This window comes from Budorcas taxicolor, chromosome 5 (genome assembly GCF_023091745.1).
Source record: "Budorcas taxicolor isolate Tak-1 chromosome 5, Takin1.1, whole genome shotgun sequence".
NCBI classification, from domain to species: domain Eukaryota; kingdom Metazoa; phylum Chordata; class Mammalia; order Artiodactyla; family Bovidae; genus Budorcas; species Budorcas taxicolor.
In genome coordinates this window covers 101215739-101230719 of record NC_068914.1, presented here as the reverse complement: position 1 = coordinate 101230719, position 14981 = coordinate 101215739, and the positions used below count along the sequence as shown (strand labels likewise).

Here is a 14981-nt window from a genome sequence, read left to right as displayed (position 1 = left end):
GTGCAATTGTGTGTTAGTTTGAATATTTTTTGGCATTGCCTTTTTTGGGGATTGGAATGAAAACTGACCTTTTCCAGTCCTGTGGCCACTGCTGAGTTTTCCAAATTTGCTGGCATATTGAGTGCAGCACTTTCACAGCATCATCTTTTAGGATTTGAAATAGATCAACTGGAATTCCAGCACCTCCATTAGCTTTGTTCATAGTGATGCTTCCTAAGACTCACTTGACTTCTCCTTCCAGGAATGTCTGGCTCTAAGTGAGTGATCACACCATCATAGTTAGATGGGTCATTAGGAATTTTTTGTATAATTCTGTGTATTCTTGCCACCTCTTCTTAATATCTTCTGCTTCTGTTAGGTCCATACCATTCCAGTCTTTTATTGTGCCCATCTTTGCATGAAGTGTTCCCTTCGTATCTCTAATTTTCTTGAAGAGACTTCTAATCTTTCCCCTTCTATTGTTTTCCTCTTATTTCTTTGCATTGATCACTGAGGAAGACTGTCTTGTCTGTCCTTGCTACTTTAGAACTCTGCATTCAGATGGGTATATCTTTCCTTTTCTCCTTTGCCTTTGCTTCTCTTCTTGTCTCAGATATTTGTGAGGCCTCCTCAGACAACCACTTTGCCTTTTTGCATTTCTTTTCCTTGGGGATGGTTTTGATCACCGCCTCCTGTACAATGTCAGGAACCTGTTTTATTATGAGTCAGCTATTCTAGTGTCTCCACTATCCTGCTACTCTTTTTGTTTTTTAGTTTTCTTTTCCCTTGTTTAGGCAGTGGCAACAGCCCTCAAGGCATTTGACTGGCTGACCTGAGCCCACAGGTGAAATTGGATCCAGCCCTGCCTGTAGGGACTTGGCAGCCATGGAGGATAGCGTCTATGAGCACCCAGACTGAACTCCTGAGGAACAGATGGAGCTGGAGAATGCCTCATTGTTGACACAGAAGCTGCTGCTGGAGATCCACCACCTGTGGTCGGAGCTCAGTGAAGCCATGAAGGAGGGTGCCTGGAGGCCACTGAGGGCAGTGAGTCCTTGCAACAGGAGCAGAACATGGCAATAGTTAGAAAGAACTTCAGCAAGGACCCCAAGAAGGGGGATCAAGTTCTTGGTAGAGAACAAACTTCCCCAGTGCACACCCCCAAGGAGTCACTTCTTGTTTCCTGTTCAAGGGCAAGGGCCTGAACAAGACAGTCACGGGGACTACTTAGGGGAGAGGGAAGAGCTGAACCTACCAATGCTCCATACCTTCATGGATCTCCATGACTGGTGAGGCCCTCAGGCAATTTCTATGGAGCTTACTGTCTCCCCAGAGAGGACCAGAAGATTGATCAGACGATGGAAGCCTTTGCCTGTGGATACTGCAGATGCCACCCTGGGATTATCCAGTCCACAGATGCCTGCTATGTACTGTCCTTCACCAGAGATAATGCTAGAACAAGCCAGGCCTGGAGCATTTTGTGGCTATGAACCAGCACAGCAAGTACGGTGGGATCTGCCTAAGGAGCTGATCTGGAACTTCTAGGACCACCCAAAATGAGCCCTTCAAGAGCCTGAGGATGATCAGGAATGATAATCAGAAATTCTTCAACCAGTGCCCTGAGGCTGACTCCTTAAACTGGGGTGGGGGAAGGGGGCCAGGTGAAAATGTGGAAGCAGCACTGGTTAATCCTCAGAGACAGTTGCCTCTACTATTTTGAATACATGATGGATAAGGAGTCCAGAGGAGTCATCCCCCTGAAGCATACGAGCATCAGAAAGATAGGTAACAGCCAGAAATGTGACTACTTTGAGCTTTATATCCGCAATAACAAGGAGGGGCTCATCAAAGTCTGCAAAACAGAGACAGACAGTTGGATGGCTGAGGGAAACCACGTGGTGTGCTTGATCTTGGCCCTATGCGGAAGTGGACCAGAGGATCCAGTCCATTCAGGCAGCTGTGAACATGGGCCCCTTCCAGAGTTGTTGGCGGCAAGGAAGAAGTGGATTTCTGTTAACAAAAACCATTAAGAGCCCTGCCCCTTTGTACCCACTCATTATTTAGTACAGAACTGCCTACCCCAGTGGCTGACTGGGCCCTGCAACTGTGGATCCTGGTGTCCTATTTAGAAAACTGTTCATCCTAGCACCTCGCTCTGATTTGTAATCAATATGCAGTTAGTAATTATTAATTATTTAAACATCAAACAATAAACAAATAAAAGTAGGAGAGTTCCTACTTGGTGGGGTGGTTATTCTAAATAACACATTAGTGAAGAGAATCCGTCAGTGTGCAAAAGAATAATACTCTACAACTAACTCAAGATTATTTTTGGAATGCAGGGGTGGTTTAATATTAGGGAAACCAATTACTATAATTTATTATGATTATATTAGGATTATTATTAATGAAAGCAGAAAAACTTTTCACAAGTCAGTGTTTATGCATAACAATATAAATAATAAATCTAAGTAAATAAGAATTCAAGGAAAAAGTTTAAATAAAAGCTATGTTATATCCAAACAAATTACAAATATTATCCTAAATGGTAAAACACTACAGTAATGTTTAAATCATAAACTAGTTGGGATGCCCCATTACCATTTATTGTGTAATTTTTATCAAAATTACAGAAGAATGTGGTTTAAAAGAGTCATTCAATCCTATAGGTTATGACAAAATAACCAGCCCCAACAGCCTGACTCCCCATTTCCACTCAGAGACAACCTCTTATAAAGGCAAACATATAGAAATCAATATCTTTTCTCTGTTTTAGCAATAGGCACCTGGGAAACCACCACAGACTGCTAATGAGGAAGGAGCTATGCAAGAAAATTGCCAGGACTACTGCTCTGCCCAACATAAAGTAACAGGGATCTAATCTAATCATACTATACTATATATGAAATGATTGTTTTCAAGACATTGAACATCAGGTAACAAAGGCTGCTGCTGCTGCTAAGTCGCTTTGGTCGTGTCCAACTCTGTGCGACCCCAGAGATGGCAGCCCACCAGGCTCCCCCATCCCTGGGATTCTCTAGGCAAGAATACTGGAGTGGGTTGCCATTTCCTTCTCCAATGCATGAAAGTGAAAAGTGAAAGTGAAGTCCAGGGACCCTATGGACTGCAGCCTTCCAGGCTCCTCTGTCCATGGGATTTTCCAGGCAGGAGTACTGGAGTGGAGTGCCACTGCCTTCTCCAAAGGCTAGTGATTACTTAAAAATGACAGACCAACGACATGAACCCTATGATTGTCTCAGTTTAATGCCTGGAGAGAAGTTCCAGGTCATGGCACAAGGAGGAAGAATCTAGGAGGAGCCTGGCCATTACCTTGAGTAAAGGAGGTGGATGAGTAAATTGATGCTTTTGAGAATTGGTGCTTTTGAACTATGGTATTGGAAAAGACTCTTGAGAGTCCCTTGGACTGCAAGGAGATCAAATCAGTCCATCCTAAAGGAAATCAGTCCTGGATATTCATTGGAAGGAGTTGATGCTGAAGCTGAAGTTCCAATATTTTGGCCACCTAATGCAAAGAACTGACTTACTGGAAAAGACCCTGATGTTGGGAAAGATTGAAGTCATGAGGAGAAGGGGACGACAGAGGATGAGACAGTTGGATGGCATCACTGCCTCGATGGACATGAGTTTAAGCAAGCTCTGGGGGATAGTGATGGACAGGGAAGTGAGTGACACACTGAGTGACTGAATTGAACTGAAATGAGATGGAGGCCAAGGTATCACAGGGTAAAGTATCAGAAAAGAGAGAGATACACACTGAGAGATTTCTAGAAATCTTTAGGGGTTCCCTCTTAGGTCTTTTCCTTAGTATTGTTTAGTGCATAAACATGAGGAAAGAACCTTTAGAGTGGGGAAAGAACCACCTGAAACAAAGAGGGAGCTACTTATCTTTGAATGTAAGATAAGATCAGGAATAATGCTTATTCCCACTAGCCAGGGTAGAAAATCTCATAAATGACTAAGTGTATTTAGAAGAGTTTGCCTCAGTACTGGGGAAAAATTAGCCCTAGATCAAACTTTGCCCTGGCCTCATCTAACAAAGTTTAAAAGTAAGACCTGAAAGAATCAAACTGTTTGCAAGTCATTTAACTGCACCTCAGAAAAAAATCTCAAGAGTGTTTATAGAAATACAAAAATATCCAGAATCCAGCAAAGTAATATTCATGTCAGAGTACTCAATCAAAAATTAACATAAGGGCCTCCTTGGTGGCTCAGTGGTAAAGAATCTGCCTGCCAGTGCAAGAGACAAGTTCAAACCCTGGTTGGGGAAGATTCCACATGCCGCAGAGCAACTAAGCCCAAGCGCCACAACTACTGAGATTATGCTCTAGGGCCCATGAGCCGCAACCTCTGAGCCTGTGTTGGCAGCTATTGAAATCCTTGTGCCTAGAGCCATTCTCTTCAAAAGAGAAGCCACAGCAATGAGAAGCTCATACACAACGAAGAGTTCCACTCACCACAATTGTAATATTGCAAATGATGCTGCCAACAATGGGTTAAATTCCAAAATATACAAACAGCTCATACAACTCAGTATCAAAAACACAACCTAATCAAAACAATGGGCAGAAAACCTAAACAGACATTCCCCAAAGAAGACATACAGATGATCCACAGCCACATGGAAATATGCTCAATATTGCTAGTTGCCACCTCACACTAGAGAAAGCCCACGTGCAGTAATAAAGACCCAGCACAGCCATAAATAAGAACAAAAGTATTATTTTTAAAAAATGACTGCCAATGTAGGGGACATGGGTTCATCCCTAGTCTGGGAAGATCCCATGTGCCACGTGTGCTAAGCCTGTGTGCTGTATCCACTGAGCCCACGCACTCTAGAGCCTGTACTCTGCAGCGAGAGGAGCTCATGCACCACAGCAAAGAGTAGCTCCCACTTGCTGCAACTAGAGAAAGCCCACATGTAGCAATGAAGATCAGCACAGCCAAAAATAATAACATTTTTAGAATGATTGTTTAAAAAAAATACACGCACCCTAGTGTTCATAACAGCACTGTTTACAATAGCCAAGACATGGAACCTACATCAACAGGAAACTGTGACAAGGTTAGGATGACAAGACTTTTCTTTTAAAAAAATAATGATAAAATTTACCTTTTTAATCATTTTTTAAAGTGTACAGTTCAGTGGGATTCTGCTCTTGTCATTGTGCAACATTCAGTTCAGTTCAGTTCAGTCGCTCAGTCGTGTCCGACTCTGCGACCCCATGAAACGCAGCGCGCCAGGCCTCCCTGTCCATCACCAACTCCCGGAGTTCATTCAAATTCACATCCATCGAGTCCGTGATGCCATCCAGCCATCTCATCCTCGGTCGGCCCCTTCTCCTCCTGCCCCCAGTCCCTCCCAGCATCAGGGTCTTTTCCAATGAGTCAACTCTTCGCATGAGGTGGCCAAAGTATTGGAGTTTCAGCTTCAACATCAGTCCTTCCAAAGAACACCCTGGACTGATCTCCTTTAGAATGGACTGGCTGGATCTCCAAGGGACTCTCAAGAGTCTGCTCCAACACCACAGTTCAAAGGCATCAATTCTTCGGCGCTTAGCTTTCTTTATAGTCCAACTCTCACATCCATACATGACTACTGGAAAAACCATAGCCTTGACTAGACGGACCTTTGTTGGCAAAGTAATGTCTCTGCTTTTGAATACGCTATCTAGTTTGGTCATAACTTTCCTTCCAAGGAGTAAGCGTCTTTTAATTTCATGGCTTCAGTCACCATCTGCAGTGATTTTGAAGCCCCCCAAAATGAAGTCTGACACTGTTTCTACTGTTTCCCCATCTATTTCCCATGAAGTGATGTGACCAGATGCCATGATCTTCATTTTCTGAATGTTGGGCTTTAAGCCAGCTTTTTCACTCTCCTCTTTCACTTTCATCAAGAGAGTATTCGGTTCCTCTTCACTTTCTGCCATAAGGGTGCCATCTGCATATCAGGTTATTATTTCTCCCGGCAGTCTTGATTCCAGCTTGTACTTCTTCCAGCCCAGCATTTCTCATGATGTACTCGGCATAGAAGTTAAATAAGCAGGGTGACAATATACAGCCTTGACGTACTCCTTTTCCTATTTGGAACCAGTCTGTTGTTCCCTGTCCAGTTCTAACTGTTGCTTCCTGACCTGCATACAGATTTCTCAAGAGGCAGGTTAGGTGGTCTGGTATTCCCATCTCTTTCAGAATTTTCCACAGTTTATTGTGATCCACACAGTCAAAGGCTTTGGCATAGTCAATAAAGCAGAAATAGATCCATCTCCAGAACTTTTTCATATTCCTCACCTAAACTTCTGTACCCATTAAACACTACTTCTTCCTTCCTTTCTCCCCCAACCTCTGGCAACCACCGTTTTGTTTTCTGTTTTTGTCAATTTTACTAATCTAGGTACTTCATATAAGTGAAATAATATGCATTAATATTTGTCTTTTTTGACTGGCTTATTTCACTTAATGTCGAGGTATACTCTTATAGCGTGTATCAGACTTCCTTCCTTTTAAGGTAGAATAATATTCCATTATACGTATATGCTGCATTTTGCTTTTTCCTTCATCTCCAAGAGACACTTAGGTTGTTTCTTCATTTTGACTATTGTGAATAATGCTGCATGGGTGTATAGAAGTCTCCAAGGTCCTGATTTTGACTGGAGTATATACCCAGAGTGGAACTGCTAGATCACATATTCTATTTTTGATTTTTTGAGAATTGCCATGCATTTTCTGTAGCAGCTGAAGTACTGTATAGTCCCATCAACAGAGCACAGGTGTTTCCATTCTTCGCATCCTCACCAACACTTGTCATGCATTTTATTTTTTGATAGTAGTCATTCTAATGCTTGTGAGGTGGTAGCTCACTGTAGTTTTGATTTGCATTTCCCCCTATATGCAGGTCAGGAGGCAACAGTTAGAACTGGACATGGAATAACAGACTGGTTCCAAATAGGAGAAGGAGTACGTCAAGGTTGTATATTGTCACCCTGCTTATTTAACTTATATGCAGAGTACATCATGAGAAACGCTGGGCTGGAAGAAGCACAAGCTGGAATCAAGATTGCCGGGAGAAATAATAACCTCAGATATGCAGATGACACCACCCTTATGGCAGAAAGTGAAGAGGAACTAAAAAGCCTCTTGATGAAAGTGAAAGAGGAGAGTGAAAAAGCTGGCTTAAAGCCCAACATTCAGAAAACAAAGATCATGGCATCTGGTTGCATCATTTCATGGGAAATAGATCGGGAAACAGTGGAAACAGTGTCAGACTTCATTTTTTGGGGCTCCAAAATCACTGCAGATGGTGACTGCAGCCATGAAATTAAAAGACACTTACTCCTTGGAAGGAAAGTTATGACCAACCTAGATAGCGTATTCAAAAGCAGAGACATTACTTTGCCAACAAAGGTCCGTCTAGTCAAGGCTATGGTTTTTCCAGTGGTCATGTATGGATGTGAGAGTTGGACTGTGAAGAAAGCTGAGCGCCGAAGAATTGATGCTTTTGAAATATGGTGTTGGAGAAGACTTTTGAGAGTCCCTTGGACTGCAAAGAGATCCAACCAGTCCATTCTGAAAGAGATCAGTCCTGGGATTTCTTTGGAAGGACTGATGCTAAAGCTGAAACTCCAATACTTTGGCCACCTCATGCGAAGAGTTGACTCATTGGAAAAGACTCTGATGCTGGGAGGGATTGGGGGCAGGAGGAGAAGGGGCCGACCAAGGATGAGATGGCTGGATGGCATCACAGACTCGATGGATGTGAATTTGAATGAACTCTGGGAGTTGGTGATGGACAGGGAGGCCTGGCGTGCTGTGATTCATGGGGTCGCAAAGAGTCGAACACGTCTGAGCGACTGAACTGAACTGAACTGAATGATTTGTGATGTGGAGTATCTTTTCATTTGCTTATTGGCTATTTGAATAACCTCTTTCGAGAAATGTCTAGTCAAGTCCTTTGCCCACTAAGTTGTAGTTATTTGTACATTGTAGATATTAAGCTATTATAACCCCAAAATTGTCATTTGCAGGTACTTTTCCCTGACTTCTGAGTTGTCTTTTTTTCTCTGTTGATTTGTGTCCTTTGATACAGAGAAGTTTTAAATTTTGGTGAAATCTAATTTATCTAATTTTTTCTTTTGTTGCTTGTGCTTTTGTTGTTTGATAAATCATTGCCAAATCCAAGAACATGAAGATTTCCCCCCGTTTTCTTCTGAGAGTTCTATCATTTTAAGTCTTACATTTAGATCTTTGATCCATTTGTAGTTATTGTTTATTTTTTATATATATTTTTGGCCACACCAGGAGGCTTGTGGGATCTTAGTTCCCTGACCAGGGGACTGAACCTAGGCTCATAGCAGTTAAAGTGCTGACTCTTAACCACTAGACTGCCAGGGAATTCCTTGTAGTTAATTTTTGTATATAGGGTAAAATAAGGGTCCAGCTTCATTCTTTTGCATGTGGATATCTAGTTTTCCTGACACAATTTGTTGCAAAGACTAGGTTACTTTTTCTTTTCAAATTAATTTTTGGCTGCACTGCATGGCTTGCAGGATGTTAATTCCCCAACTAGGAATTGAGCCCATGCCCTCGGCAGTGAGGATGTTGAGTCCTAACTACTGGACCACCTGGGAATTCCTTTTTTTTTTAACATGTCATTCATTAACTGTATTAGCAGGAAATACATAAGGGAAAATTTTGAAGAAAGACAAATGCAGCCATGCATGAAGTGTCCGTCCACTGGACTTAGCATCTAGGTGCCCTGGATGAGAAACAGTTCCTGGAGAGGTAGAGATAAAAGGAAGATGACAGTGGACTGGGAAGGGAATGAATACATCTATCATCATAGATAAATTTGGGAAAGTAAGTTGAAAAGCAATTTGCGTGATGATATGTAATATACAATACAATTTTATTTAGTTTTAAATTTGCAGAACACTAACTTTTTTGGCATATTATAAATGTATGTTAAGAGTAGGAACTCATGTATAGGAATTAAAAAAATCAATTTTGGGGATTTCCCTGTTGGCCCAGTGGTTAAGAGTGTGTCTCCCAATGCACAGGGGCATGGGTTTGATCCCAGGTTGGGGAATGAAGAGCCCAAATGCTGCACAGGAGACACAGGTTCAACCCCTGATCAGGGAGCATCCCACTAAGCCCCTGAGCCACAGCTACTGAGCCCATACAGCCTAGAGCCAGGGCTCTGCATCATGAGAAGCCTCTGCAGTGGCTTCTGCCCACGAACCGCAGCTAGAGAGCAGCCCCCGCTCCGGCAACTGGGGAAAAGCCCGTGAAGCAGTGAAGACCCAGCGCAGCCAAAACTAAAGAAGATAAATTTAAGTGAGTGGTTGAAACGTGAAAACTAGCTAAGTAAATAAATGGCCCATTAGGAAGCTTTTCATTTTTCATTAAAAAAAAAATGTTTATTTTTACTATTGATTGCATTAGGTCTTCACTGCTGGATCCAGGCTTTCTCTAGTTGTAGTGCCTGGGCTTCTCATTGCAGTGGGCTCTTGCTCTGGAGCACAGGCTCTAGGCATGCGGTCTTCTGTTGCTGTAGCATGTGGGCTGAGTAGGTGTGGCACATGGGCGTAGTTGCTCTGAGGCGCGTGGAACCCTCCAGGACCAGGGATCGAACCTGGGTCCCCTGCATTGGCAGGAGGACTCTTACCCACTGTGCCACCAGGAAGGTCCTCATTTTTTATGTTTATTGTATGTATTTTTGGTTGCGCTGGGTCTTTGTTGCTGAGCACAGACTTTCTCCAGCTTCAGCGAGTAGCGGCTACTCTTTTTTGCGATGTGTGGGCTTCTCAGTGCAGTGGCTTCTCTCATTGCAGTGTGTGGGCTCAGTAGTTGCAGCACATGGACTTAGTTGCTCCATGGCATGTGGAATCTTCCTGGACCAGGGATCCAACCCCTGTCCCCTGCATTGGCAGCAGGTTCTTATCCACTGTAACACCAGGGAAATACTTTGTTTTTATTTTAAATCAGAAGGGTGATTTAGTAAATAACCTGTGCCAATTTCAAATTCTTATCAAATGCTTCCAACCATCCTAAATATGTTTTGGGAGTATTAGGTCTACTGTTACAGATGGAAGCAGAGATTACTTGAGATTTCACTGATATGTGGCCTATTGAATATTTGAACATAAGTATTGAATCAGTTTGAGAATAGGAAGGAACAATTCCTCTTTAAAAGTTTTATCCAAACTATACATCCTCTAATTTGAGAACTAAAAATTTAATCATTCTGTAGCAGAGGTTAGTTGTACATTTTAAGGGTAGTAGATAAAAAATGGTTGAAGGAATTATAGGCATTCCTAGTTTTATTTGCTTTGCAGACACCGTGTTTTTTACAAGTTGAAGGTTTGTGGCAACCCTGTGTCGAGGGGTCTATTGGCGCCACTTTGCCAACAGCACTTGCTCCCTTCATGTCTATCTCACATTTTGGTAACTCTCAAAATATTTCAAACTTTTAAACTACTATATTTTTTATGGTGATCTGTGATCTTTGATATTACCACTGTAATTGTTTTAGGACATCATGAACCATGCCCATATAAGATGGTGGACTCTATAAATGTGTTTTGCCTGTTTTACTGACCAGCCATCTCTCTTTCTCTCTCTCCCCTCAAGCTTCCCTATTTCCTGAGACACAAGGATACTGAAATTAGGCCTAATAGCCAAACAATGGCCTCTTAAGTGTTCAAGTGAAAGGAAGAGATTCACGTCTCTTATTTTAAAACAAGAGCTAGAAATGATTAAACTTAGTGAGGAAGCCATGTCAAAAGCAGAAATAGGCTGAAACTAGGCCTAAATTACACCAAACAATTGGCCAAGTTGTGAATGCAACCTACACACCAACTTTGAACCAAATGGCATGGCCATAAAAAAAAAAGTTACTCTCAAATCTTCAGAAACTCCCACTTTATCAGTCGGTAGCCATCAAGACTTCCACCAGTTTAAAAAAAAAAAAAACACAAAAAACTGGTAAGTCCTACATCACTTTTAAATGCACTAGAAAAAAAAATCATGACTCACTGTATTGTGTGATGGTATGGAACTGAACCCACAATATCTTTGAGGTATGCCAGAGATCAACCTTTTTGCCTTACTACCCCTTCTTCCTTCCTGGGTTTCCCTGGTAGTTCAGTTCAGTCGCTCAGTCGTGTCTGACTGTTTGCGACCCCATGAACCGCAGCACACCAGGCCTCCCTGTCCATCACCAACTCCTGAAGTCCACCCAAACCCATGTCCACTGAGTCGGGGATGCCATCCAACCATCTCATCCTCTGTTGTCCCCTTTTCCTCCTGCCCTCAATCTTTCCCAGCATCAGGGTCTTTTCCAGTGAGTTAGCTCTTTGTATCAGGTGGCCAAAGTATTGGAGTTTCAGCTTCAACATCAGTCCTTCCAATGAACACCCAGGACTGATCTCCTTTAGAATGGACTGGTTGGATCTCCTCGCAGTCCAAGGGACTCTCAAGTCTTCTCCAACACCACAGTTCAAAAGCATCAATTCTTCGGCACTCAGCTTTCTTTATAGTCCAACTCTCACATCCATACATGACCACTGGAAAGACCATAGCCTTGACTAGACGGACCTTTGTTGGCAAAGTAATGTCTCTGCTTTTTAATATGCTGTCTAGGTTGGTCATAACTTTCCTTCCAAGGAGTAAGCATTTTTTAATTTCATGGTTGCAGTCACCGTCTGCAGTGATTTTGGAGCCCAGAAAAATAAAGTCAGCCACTGTTTCCAGTTTCCTCATCTATTTGCCATGAAGTAATGGGGCCAGATGCCATGATCTTAGTTTTCTGAATGTTGGGCTTTAAGCCACTTTTTCACTCTCCCCTTTCAAGAGGCTCTTTAGTTCTTCACTTTCTGCCAAAAAAGGTGGTGTCATCTGCATATCTGAGGTTATTGATATTTCTCTTGGCAGTCTTGATTCCAGCTTGTGCTTCCTCCAGCCCAGCGTTTTTCATGATGTACTCTGCATATAAGTTAGATAAGTACTCCAGTACTCTTGCCTGGAAAATCCCATGGACGGAGGAGCCTGGTAGGCTGCAGTCCATGGGGTCGTGAAGAGTCGGACACGACCGAGTGACTTCACTTTGACTTTTCACTTTCATGCATTGGAGAAGGAAATGGCAACCCACTCCAGTATTCTTGCTTAGAGAATCCCAGGGATGGGGGAGCCTGGTGGGCTGCTGTCTATGGGGTTGCACAGTCGGACACGACTGAAGCGACTTAGCAGCAGCAGGGTGACAATATACAGCCTTGACGTACTCCTTTCCCGATTTGGAACCAGTCTGTTGTTCCATGTCCAGTTCTAATTGTTGCTCCCTGACCTGCATATACTTTTCTCAAGAGGCAGGTCAGGTGGTCTGGTATTCCCATCTCTAAGAATTTTCCACAGTTTATTGTGATCCATACAAAGGCGTTGGCATAGTCAATAAAGGAGAAATAGATGTTTTTCTGGAACTCTCTTGCTTTTTCAATGACCCAGCGAATGTTGGAGATTTGATCTCTGGTTCCTCTCCCTTTTCTAAAATCAACTTCACGACCCAGATAATCACGATGGTGTGATCACTCACCTAGAGCCAGACATCCTGGAATGTAAAGTCAAGTGGGCCTTAGGAAGCATCACCATGAACAAAGCTAGTGGAGGTGATGGAATTCCAGTTGAGCTATTTCAAATCCTGAAAGATGATGCTGTGAAAGTGCTGCACTCAATATGTCAGCAAATTTGGAAAACTCAGCAATGGCCACAGGACTGGAAAAGGTCAGTTTTCATTCCAATCCCCAAGAAAGACAATGCCAAAGAATGTTCAAACTACTGTACAATTGCACTCATCTCACATGCTAGTAAAATAATGCTTCCCTGGTAACTCAGTGGTAAAAAAAATCCACCTGCAAAGCAACAGACATGGATTTGATCCCTGGGTTGGCAAGATTTCCCTTGAGGAAATGGCAACCCACTCTGGTATTCTTGCCTGGGAAATCCTATGAACAGAGGAATCTGGTGGGTGATAGTCCACGGGGTCACAAGTCAGACATGACTTGGCAACTAAACAAATGCCTGTAATATATGATATAAAGGGTAGCAGTAGTTTGAAATGGGAATACACTACAGTTATCAGTGGCAGTAATAGCCTTGAACAAGATACTTCTCTAAAAATGTAACCAAGAACTGCCAGTTTGTTCTCTCTGTAGAGAGGGAAGGGTGAGGAAATGGGAGTTAATATCCCTAATTTCTTCCTGAAATAATTACTACCTGACTCAGACTTGGCAGAATTCAGCCTCTTGAGATTTCTGTTCACTTAATGATTGTTTTACTCCAGAGAAACAGATCATTATTCTCAGCCAAAAGTCAATCTGTGCTTCTCTAGGATAGCCTACTACAGTGAAAAGGCTTTGGTCTTTGCGGAAGTCATTTAACCTCTTTTGGTCCTGTCTTAATCCCAACTCCTAAAATAATGCCTACTTTCTCAAAGGAACTGAGAATAGTAAAAAGATTTAAACTTTAGTTCCCAAAACATACCACAGCATCTAACTTTTTTTAAAACGTAGCCTTCCTATTTTCAAATTTTAGCCCTCTGCTCTTCCCCAAACCACTTCCTAATAACTAAAGAGCTTCTAGATGAAAGTGAGAGAGCAGAGTGAAAAAGCTGGCTTAAAACTCAACATTCAAAAAACTAAGATCATGGCATCCGGTCCCATTATTTCATGGCAAAAAGATGGGCAAACACTAGAAACACTTGACTTTTTCTTGGGCTCCAAAAGTACTGTAGATGGTTACTGCAGCCAGGAAATGAAAAGACGCTTGCCGTTTGGAAGAAAAGCTATGACAAACCTAGACAGCATATTAAAAAGCAGAGACATTACTTTGCCCACAAAGGTCTAGTCAAAGCTATGGCTTTCCCAGTAGTCAGTCACGTATGGATGTTCAGAGTTAGACCATCAAGAAAGCTGAGTGCTGAAGAATTGATGCTTTTGAACTGTGGTATTGGAGAAGGCTCTTGAGTCCCTTGGACTGCAAGATCAAATCAGTCAATCCCAAAGGAAATCAGTCTTGAATATTCATTGTAAAGACTGATGCTGAAACGTCAACACTTTGGCCACCTGATAGGAAGAACTGATTCATTAGAAAAGACCCTGATGCTTAGAAAGACTGAAGGCAGAAGTGGATGACAGAGGAAGTGATAGCTGAATGGCATCAATTCAATGGACATGAGTTTGAGCAAGCTCTGGGAGCTGGGTGATGGACAGGGAAGCTTGGCATGTTGCAGTCCATGGAGTCACAGAGTTGGATACGACTGAGCAACTCAGAAACTTCACTGTTCTTTTTATGACTTCTAGTTATCTGTATTGTGTATTTATCACGACTGGCTAAACCAAACTCGTTTGCCTGGAGCAGTTCTGATTTCATTTATTATTGTAGGACAATTATGGCTACCCTAATCATAATTTATAGATTAATATGTCTGTATGTCTGTCTAAGAGCACAGCATGTGCACTGTCTATAGTCAAAAATCTCTCCTTCATGAGGTACCTTCCTTCAAAAAAAATTTAACCTGGGCCCCCTGCATTGGGAGTGAGGAGTCTTAGCCACTGGACTACTAGGGAAGTCCTAGTATCTTCGCTTTTTTACAAAGTACTGTCTGAATACATACTGGGCCTCATCTGGCCTCTGTGGCAAGCATTTCACATCTATTACTTCCAACCCTGTACCAAGCTACTACATGACAAGAGGCAAGATGAGTCCCAATGTTTTCAGAGAGATCATAGGTCAGAGGAGAAGATAATTATTAAAAGGGAAACCTGTGGCATTAAACCTCTTTAACTGAAGCTGAGGTCTTAAGAGTTACAAATAAATGTGTTCTCATTTCTGGAGCTTTTGTCCCCCGCCCCGCCCCGCCCCGCCCCCCCCCCGCCCCGCCCCGCCCCCCCCCGCCCCCCGCACAACCCCAAAGAGATCAAGCACCCAGAGTT

At 42.6% G+C, this 14981-nt stretch overlaps 1 pseudogene; it reads left to right on the top strand.

Moving 5' to 3' along the window:
• The first annotated feature begins 864 nt into the window (after positions 1 to 864).
• On the top strand, positions 865 to 1469 carry LOC128048149 (cytohesin-2-like; annotated as a pseudogene).
• Positions 1470 to 14981: the final 13512 nt, after the last annotated feature.